The sequence below is a fragment of the Rattus norvegicus genome, chromosome 7 (assembly GCF_021556685.1).
Source record: "Rattus norvegicus strain SHRSP/BbbUtx chromosome 7, alternate assembly SHRSP_T2T, whole genome shotgun sequence".
Classification (NCBI taxonomy): Eukaryota; Metazoa; Chordata; class Mammalia; order Rodentia; family Muridae; genus Rattus; species Rattus norvegicus.
Genome location: NC_141540.1, coordinates 24,755,156 through 24,765,286, shown reverse-complemented (window position 1 = coordinate 24,765,286; position 10,131 = coordinate 24,755,156).

The window sequence follows — 10,131 nt, the reverse complement described above, 5'->3', positions numbered from 1 at the left end:
TGATGTAGAGCCACCCCAATAGATAACCACGCAGGAGCCTCAGGCCTTAGGAACAGCGGCCCATGGTCTGCCCACAATACTCCTGATTCCCCAGCCTGGAGTCCAGAGCAGGGGCGGGGCTGTCGTGTCTTGGGGCGGGGCCATGCGGGGGCACGCGCTGGATGGGGAGGGGAGACGGTGCATCCATGCTCTGATTGGGCCTTGGTTAAACAAGGGGCGGCAAGTTAGGCTAGTTATGCCTGCTTGTATTGGATCCTGTTGAAGAAGGGCGTGGTTTTGTGAAGTCTGTTGAAGTCGGTTAAAACCCACCAGGTCGGTGGTGAACCGGCTTCAGACGGTTTTTGTGGTGGTAGGGAGGCGCTCTGGTCTGGCGCTGAGCCCAGGCCACAGCGACCCGGCCAAGGATGGCGGCTACCAGCAAGCTACCTGTCCTGCTGCTACTCAGGCTTAGGCCGTGCGCCCTGTGCTTCTGGCTGGCTACATCAAGGTGAGAACCAGGCGAGCTCAGGTGAGGCGTCGCCTCCCATAGTCCGGGAGCGCCATCTGTGGGTGGGCATGGGACCGTGGTCGAGGGTGCGACTTGAAGTTAGGCACAGAGGCAGGTGGCCTCTCCTTCAACCTTCCCATGCACCTCAGCTTTGCACTGAGCTTAGCGCTGAGGTCCGACTGACTCAGTTGCCTGAGAGGCCAAATGAAAGGCATGTGGGCGTCGGGGCTGCGAGGCCGCCCAAGTCCCCTACCTGTGGCGGTGCAGCGGCGCGGCCTCAGGCCTCATCCTCAGGACACCGCACTGCGCCCCCCCCCCCCCCCCCCCCCCGCTTCAGGCCCTGCGCGCCAAGGCCATGGGCCCTGCGGTCCTGTGGCGCTCTAAGTGGGCGGGTCCGTGCAGGGTCAGCAGGGCGCTCTGCACCCTCCCCTGCCTCCCAGCCCTTTGCACAAGTCTGGCAAACTAGGGAGCCAGGCTTTCCTGCTCCCGAGAAACGTTCAGCCTTTAGGGAAGCTATGCACCAGTACATTTGGAAAACCTTTCAGGGTTACTTTACTTGGGTCAGGATCACAGTGGTTTCTCTGCACCAGAGGTCATGCCTCCCATCCCACCCCTGTTAACCTGGTGAAGTCTTCTAGCGTCCCTGGTGGGTGGCGGGAATTCAGGCAACTGAAAGAGGCAGAATGTTGGGTGTGGAACCTGTATTGGGGCATACTCTGCACCTAGCCTCCCCTCAAGAACCCTTTGTTGCCTAGGGAGCCGTGGGCATTTATTTTTACTTACTTTTCTCGAAATAGTGCTTGAACTGTAGGACTGGAATGTGTGTTTCTGGTGTAGTTTATTTCTTCTTGTGCCTGCTCGTATTAAAAAAGAAAAAAAGTACCGTGGCTTTCTGTATGTTGAGCTTGTGTCAGAGATTGCATTTGATTAAATAGGCATTACCTGAGAATGTTTTCATTAAAAAAAATTCCTTCCTCAGAATGAATTCATTTCTACAGAATGTGTAAATATTTCTTCTAGTAAAAAGATCTAATGAGGAAAAAAATCCTCTGGATGGAACAGCTCAAAACAATCTTAGTATTTGTCTTGCTTAAAACTTTTTGACTGAGGTGGGAAAAAAGGTCAGTCCTTAGTAGAAACAGCGAATGTTTATACCTGAACTTTTAGATTCTTTCACCTTCCACACAGTGGGTAGGGTAGTGTCTGTGACCCCTGGTAAGAAGATGCTGGGAAATAGCTACATTGAGCAGGATAAGAAGAGAAAGGACTGAAGTGGGGAAACTGAGTTTTATTTATTGGGTGGGACTTAATGGGTCAATGTCAAAAACCATTGTTCACACTCAACCTCACTTCCCAGTGGTGTGAGAAAGTTAGGTGCTAGTAAATTCACAACAAAGGATTCTTCAGTTTTGAAGAATCCATTTAACATTTAATGCCTCCAGGTGGGGAACTATCAATATCAGAATTAGTTGTTATGGATTAATTTTGACCGTTTGCCACACTGTGCAATTGAAAAGTTTGGCTAAACAACATGAAAAACATTTTTTGCCATATTCTTTTAAAATGGAGTTTTGTGGACACCTCACTTCCTTGGAACAGTATTGTTGTTCACATTGTCATTGTCTCAAGTGCTCTTTCCTTGTGCTGAGTGGCAGAAAATTATTCACATGTGTACTCTTTGTTTATTTGCTGTCAAGCAAAGGATTGCTAAAGCCGTAATTCAGATGAGAATGGCTTAAATCATGATGTCTTCGAGAAGGCCTTATTGACATTAGCCAACTGGATTCTGGCCAAATCCCTGATCAAGTTGCTTGGCACAGAATTATTGATTGGTGGATCTTTAGTGTTGACTAAATTAATCTTTTGCATCTTTTTTTAAACATCTCTCTGCTCTGGGCACTTCCAGGGCATTTTCTCTTGTGTGCAAGTCCCAAGTGTGTGCCTAAACTGCCCCATTTCCTAAGCTTCTGAAAGGCAGAACTTGAATCTCCTCTGCTATGTCTGAAAGTGATCTTTTGATGGTCAGTATCCAGGAAGCTCAAGAGTGACAACTGAGGTGGAAACTGCTTTCTGAGATCCTTGTGAAAGGTAGAGTTGTGTCGGAGTAATGTTTCTATTACAAGTGCATTTTTAAAGACACTGCTGGCAACAGAGAAACTAAACTAAGTGTTACCAGTCTGGTCCTCTTCTGTAGAAGAATTTCTTTCACTCCCATCTAAACTAAGCAGTCAGCATAATGGGACTTAAATGGTTGAGGAAGAAATTCTTCATTGACGTTTATATTTGAAAGTTGGGGGAAAGTCTTTAAAATATTTTAAAAGATGTATTTTATTATCTATGCATGTGTGTATATCTGTGTTGAGTGTATGGCATGTGTGTGCCCTTGGAGCCATAAGAGGTTTTGGATTCTCTGGAGCTGGAACTGCAAGGGACTGTGAGCCACTAGATGTAAATTATAGGCTCCAGACTCAGGTCTCACTTTGGAAGAGTGGAAAGAGCTTTCAAACACTGAGCCTCTCCAGCTCCCTCTGTAAAATATTTTAAAGATATATTCCTTTATTTATTTGTATGTCGAGGCCACTGTGGTGGTCATGGACAAAATATAAAGCATCGAGTCACTTCTCTCCTTCCACCCTGTAGGCCCTGTAGAGCAAACTCAAGGGGTCAGGCATGGCAACGGTGCCTTTGTCCATCGCACCGCTGGGGAAACAAACTCTGAAGTAACTTAAGCTTTTGAGTCTGTTTTGTGTGCTTTGTTTTGTTTTGTTTTGTTTTGTTTTGCTTTGTTTTGTTTTGCAGACAGGGATTCTCTGTAGACCAGGCTGCCTGAAACTCAGAGTGCCACCTGCCTCTGCCTCCTTAGTGCAGGGCCTAAGAGTACATGCCACCAACCAGTCCAGAATCTTTTTTTAACGTCTATTTTTTTAGATTAAGTGCCAATCAAGTATTGTTCTTTGAGAACGTGGCTTCTGAATTGAGATGTGCTATGAAGTGTACCATACAGAGCAGGAGGTGAAGATAGTATGAAAAAATAAAGGATCTTAACTTTTATATTAGTGCACTGGCTACCATGCCTTTATATTATTTTTCAGTCTCTTTGTGCTCTGGTCTGTCTGCTAGAGAATTGAATAAGCACCACCTATGTCAGCCTTTGTATTTCTCGGGCACACATTTGCTCACTGGCGGTCCTACATGCATCGTTAGCACCATTTTTGAGTATACTCATGTTATACTGTCATGTTTCCCCCCAATAGTCTGGCTTCAAGTTGTTGACATGAGGCCTAATTTTGTTTGTGTTATTTTTTAGGTGAGAAGAGGTGAACGGTACCGGAGGCCTCCCCCCCCCCTTAAAGCACAGTTTTTAATGTTATTTTTTCCTTCTTAGCTTTTTCTTCAGTTCAAATTGTTTTAGAAATGATTTCAAGCCTACAGAAATGCAAAGCTGTTCAAACGACTCTGGTGGAATCTCCCCGCACTCAGCATTGACATTTGAATGTTTAGAATTGGCTTCTACGTGTCTGGGGTGTACTCAGTGCAGAGTGCCCAGCACCCTGGAGTGGGGAAAGCATTAATCATTTGCTCCGTTACCATTATTGTATTTGTTGCTGATCTGCCTGGAAGTCAGTTGTGTACACCACCCTCGTTGCCCCTGAAGACCCACAGCAAAGGCATTCTCTTATGTAACATCAGGACAGTTATGATCTGGGAGATTTAATATTGATATATTATTCTGTGTTGTGTCTGTGCATCAGTCTGTTAGTTGATCTGGTCAATTTTGTAAAAAAAAAGTAATATGTTTTTGAGCTATTGGCATTAGTATGTGAAAGGTTATATAATTTTTCCAAATATAAAGATCAGATTTTTAAATTACCTGATAGTTTCAACTTTAGAAAATGAAAACATAACTTTTCAAGATTCTTAATGTACTGAGTTCTCAGGATGTCATACTTCTTGCGTATTTAAGATGTGGGGTCTTGTATACCAGGCTGGGCTAATGTCATGGTTTCTTCTACCACCCCCACCCCACTTGGGGCTGCCGAGTGCTGGGACTGCCTGCCTGTCACAACCACAACCGGCTTGCATTTTTTCTCTTTCAAAGGAACACAAGAGAAATTGTGTAGGTAATGCATAGATAGTCATTGTAAGATGTAAAAAACAAAACAAAAATAAATGAGAAATAGCTTGAAATTATATCATTCAAAGAGGCCTGGACAACATTCTGGTGAGGCTTCTATTTCCAGATGTAGGATGTGTAGAAGTTTTGTAAAAGTGGCACACACTGTGTATTGATGCCGATATCAGCACTTGTTAATTCTCTTAAAATGAACTACTCACAGAAAATAACATTTCTGTGTGACTCAAAGCAGGCGAATCTCAGTTCAGATTGCAGTTGCTATGGAGGGCCAGCTGAGAAGAGGATTCTAAATGGCCTCTAATTCCATTTTCATGTTCTTTTTTAGTGAGATAAACTAGATCACTTGAAAACCTAATTGAGTTTAGTATACTGGACCTTGATTTATAGCTTAAATTGGAAAGTAGACCTTTTAGCTTCAGATAGAAGGGATTCCAGTCCTGTACATCAAGCATAACAAACAATTTCTTTTCTGTCCTTTTGTTTTGAGAAGTGAGGGTTTTTTTTGTTTGTTTTTGAGGCAGGTTCTCACTATGTACCATATAGCTTTGGCTAGGCTGGAGCCTTGCTATGTAGACCAGGCTGGCCTTAAACTCCCAGAGCTCTGTCTGAAGGCATGCTACTACAGCCAGCTGAGGAGAATCTTAAGAATATGTAAAAACATACTAAACAAGCATTCTACTCCTCATGTCCATCTCTAGCTGAAGCTGTTTTTAAAATGAGGTTGTCTTAAATACGACTGTAATCTACTGTTTTTATTATTATTACTATTGCCATGTGTGTATGGTAGTGCCTGAATGTATGTCTGTACCACATGTGCTCCTGTACCCGAAGATGCCACATTAGGGTGCCAGATCCCTGGGAACTGGGTGGCTGTGCGTCACTCTGTGTGTGCTAGGTATTGAACCTGGGTCCTCCCGAAGAGTGACCAATGCTCTTAGTTAACCTCGAGTCACCTCTCCAGCCCCTGTAACCTATTTTAAAAAGGGAGATTAGGAAGCTGATGGTTCATTTCCTATTTGTCCAGCTAGTGCTAACCTTATTGGTTCAGTACAGAATGCCAGATGGTGCAGCGGTGGAAGCTGCAGCGGTTGCTTCCTGCCGTCCAGGTGTACTCCATGTGACTAAGGATTTCAGTGGCCGCATCAGGGATGCTGTTTCCAAAAGCTCCTCAGGCTCCTGAGGTATAGAGAAGAAACTAGGAGAGGAGTGTTGCTCCCACACCAGGGTAGTCTGGTGAAATAGTTGTTCTTACTGCCCCCAAAAAGTGCGGCCAGTAGATGAATCTGTCTTATTCCAAGTTCACTGCTCTTTTCATTCTTCTCAGGGAGTCTCCTGTTGTTATTGGCTGTAGGTTTCTGTAAATTCAATCAATTTATGTTATGGCCTGGTTCACACCAAACTTACCTCTTTGAAGTCATTGTCACAGTACTGAAGACTGTACCCATTACATTTTCCACTGATTATAAAGATCTTTTAGTACAAGCTCCCTTTAATAGTAAGCTTGTTTTATCTTTATTTACTTATCTATCTACGTTCTTTGTTTGCATGTATGCCTGCATGACAAGAGGGCATCAGATCCCATTATAGATGGTTGTGAGCCACTATGTGGTTTCTGGGAATTGCACTCAGGACCTCTAGAAAAGCAGCCAGTGCCCTTAACCACTGAGCTCTGGTTCTAGCCCTTTGTATTCCTTCAGCCCTTATCTTTGTATTCTAACAATAAGAAAATAATTAAGACATAATCCTATGTCGGGGGTTGTATCAGAATTGGGGTTATGCCATTATTCTGAGAAGAGGCTGCCAGATTTTTACAAATCTTCATCATGTGCTGTGTAATTAGTAGACTGAGGTTCAGAAAAAAAGTTACTTAGATTTTGATAAGGGACAGCAGTATGGCTAGCTTATTAACCGAGCAACTCGCCACCAACCTTTTCACTTGGCCTTCCTGAGACTCACTTCTCTGAGGATGGTAATGTCCACAGGAAGAGCACATTGCCTTGTATATCTCCTTTTGTGTTGAGGAAACATTTCCTAGTCGGGTGGCACAAGACTCTGACCAATGCAAGGCTCCTCTGTTGAGGAGGGATAGTCCCACGTCAATGTCTCAGGTCCCTAGGACCTGCCATGGAGGAGAATGGAGCAGCCTTGAATCAAGTTGGGCTTGGTTTGAAGAGATATTGTTGGTAGAAACCCAATGCCTGTCTGTTACTCGAGCTCTCTCCATTGGGAAGCTCTGTACATGAGTTGGCTTAAAGAGAAACAAGCGATTCCTACCTACGGAGTTATTCTGGGTTAAAAGTTACCTGATGAGCTTTACCATGTTCCACTTCCTTCTAAATACATGTGAGTGTGTGTGTGTGTGTGTGAGTGTGTGCGTGTGTGTGTGAGTGTGTGCGTGTGTGTGTGAGTGTGTGCGTGTGTGTGTGTGTGCGTGGGTGTGTGCGTGTGTGTGTGTGAGTGTGTGTGCGTGTGTGTGTGTGTGTGTGTGTGTGTAAGCCAGAGGTCAGCATCAGGAATTTTCCTGATGGTGTGGTCTCCAATACCTCAACAAAGAGACATTGCCTTAAAATCATTTAGAAGCCTGGTTTCTAGGATAAGATTTCCATAAAAATATTATCCCAACTTAGACCTGTTTTCCTAGACTGGCTCATGCCACATGTTGGCTAGAATGATTCTATCCAAATTTACCAGTTTTATGTCAACTTTCTGTTACCAATGTTCCTTTTTTTAACCATATCCAATAACTTAAAAATCCATAACCAAGGCATGTAGAGAATATTTATACATTTAAAACCAATCAGAAACAAAATTGAAGTGGCTACACATATCTTAAATATTTAAACCAATCACCATTTTTACTTTTTCTAGCTGTAGTTTTAAGAGAAACACCTCGTCACCTGTTGAGTCCAATAATCACGGTCAAAGATTTTTCTAAGAGAAACAGCCATCAGTTCCATTACCTTAGAAGCTGTGAAACTCCTGGTGTCTTTAGGATCGGCTAGTATAAACATTTAGCCAGCCCCCTGGGGAGCTTGCCCAGGCGACTTAGGCTTCTAGCTACAGATGCAGGCTCCAAAAGCCAGTTGAAACTTTTTATTTATTTGTTCCTTTCTTGAAAGGAGTTAAAGCTGCATCAATGGGTGAATCAACCAGCATTTAAAATTTTAACCTTTTCTTTTAAACATGAAACACAAAACATTCAAGCAATGAGAAGCAAAACCCAGACATAAATTGACATACATGGACAGCTTGGTGCACCAAGGACAGACAATAGACATAGAGGAAAAGAACTAGATGGTGTTCCACCAAAGGGACCCAGACATCCTACCTAAAGAACCCAGAACCAGAAATAAGCACTTCTCCAATAGGAATCAGCAAGGCGGCAAGACGTCTCCCACCTCCTTCTGTTCCCAGGAGAGCTCCAAAAAGTTTAAGCTCATTTCCTTCTTTTGCCAAAGCATCTGTGGAGAGTTCGGGAGGACTGTTTTTCTCAACCCCATTCTCTCTCTTGTCTAGGGTGTAAACTGTCTCTAGTCAGGGTCCAAAGACTAAAAGCATCTATGAGAATCGACTTTGCTTCTCTAGATTTTAACATAATTCTAAGAGAACACATACACAAAAACATTTTACCATTATTACCTTGTCCCCTTTTGACCACTACCACTACCCCAAATCTTTATCTTTGTACATGCTTTCAATTTCTGCGATCCTTCTGAATTCTGCTTACTGGGTCCTTTAAAATCTCTATCCACCACCTGAGTTCCCATTCGATGGGTCAATATGAGTCTGGTGGTGGAACTGAGGTTGAGTCCTGCGCTTCCTTTTGTTGCTCTGCAGGGCGGCCCCAGACCCAATGGTTGTACCTTTAGTTTCACTTTCTCTAAGCTGTTGGCGATGCTTTCTAGATTGTCTGACATTTCTAAAGTCAAGGCTTTTAAAGAAGAATATATCTTATTTGTTTCCTGGTCCTGATTATCCTCTTTTTTATCTCTGCCTTCTCTCTGTTCCTTTTATCTCCTTTTCTTTTCTTTTTTTCTTTTGAGACCTTTTCTCCCTCTGACATACTTTCTTGTTGCTCTGCAAGGACCCTCTGACCTGTCCTAAGGGCTTCCCACACAAAGAAAAAAAATAAACAAAATTACAAGCCTTACCTACAAAGGATTCATTGGAAACAACATTGCCTTAGTTTACAAACCTTTTGGCCTCTATACCAAGACTTTCATCGTCTCTGCTTACCTCCAGAGAACTTTATTCATCGTCTCTGCTTACCTCCAGAGAACTTTATCGTCCCTTACCCGGAACTTTCGGACGTCGCTGTCCTGGAGCTGAAGAGTTCAGAAATCCACGAGGATGTCCTCGGGTCTCCGTGCAGGCCACCACTTGTCACGCCCACCTCGGCCGGCAAGGAAGACGCAACACGGTCTGATTCTTCTCAACAGCCTTTACTGCAGGACCACTACATTGTTGACACAGGGACCATGAGCGGCAAAGTCGCTCGCCTTATATACACAACAGTATGCTAATAATCCTTCAGGGATTGGTGTAGCACGAGTCACCCCACTATCATCCCAGCTACTTGTCCTCCAGAGATTGGCGCAGCATGAACCACCCCATTAGCATAGTACCGCCCCAGCCAGACTGACGCCAGGTGCAAAACCTGTGCATGCGCAGTACTGTTGTTCACCATAGGAGGGCGCCAGATCACCTCATTATCCTACGGCTGCCCTAGCAAGGGGACAAGTCTGCGCATGCACGGTAAATTGTTTACAATCAGACAGGGCTGGATGTCGGCACCCTATTTGCTTTACCGCGCCGCTCCCTACACCTACCAAGTGTGTTTTTCTGTGACTGAGTTACCTCACTCAGGATGATATTTTCTAGTTCATTCCATTATCCTATGAATTTCATGATATCATTGTTTTTGATAGCTGAGTAGTACTCCATTGTGTAGCTGTACCACAATGGCAACCCCAACAGTACCCACTGGGTCCTGAGAGAAAGAAGGATAAGCCCAGGTAAGGCAGAAGTTCTCACAGGGACCTGGCATAGAAAGTGAGCAGAGGTGCTCTAGGCAACACCCTAAAGGCTCTCCCCAGTGACAAGATAGAGGTCACAGCTTCCAGTACAGTGAGAGAAAAGATTAGAAGCAAGCATCACATGGCAGCATTTCCCTGCCTGAATTCATGCCCAGAAGCCAGGGTTACAGGGCCCTGGCCAGATAGTCAGCCTTAACTGGCCAGAGTCCTGCTACTCAAGTTGCCCAAAATGTAGCTGTTTACAGATTCCTAACTTGTAGATACCAGCCTCCATCACTGTCCACAGGACCAGCAGAGTGGCTGTTGGACCAACTGGAATTATTTCCCAGCCTCCTTCATCGTAGGATAAGAGATTCTAAGTTCTGCATCTTCCTTTCTTTTGCTCCAATAAGACTCCATGACCAAGGCAACAAATTTATAAAACATAGCGTATTCAGACTCATGCTTACAGAACAAGTCCACTGTGGTACAGC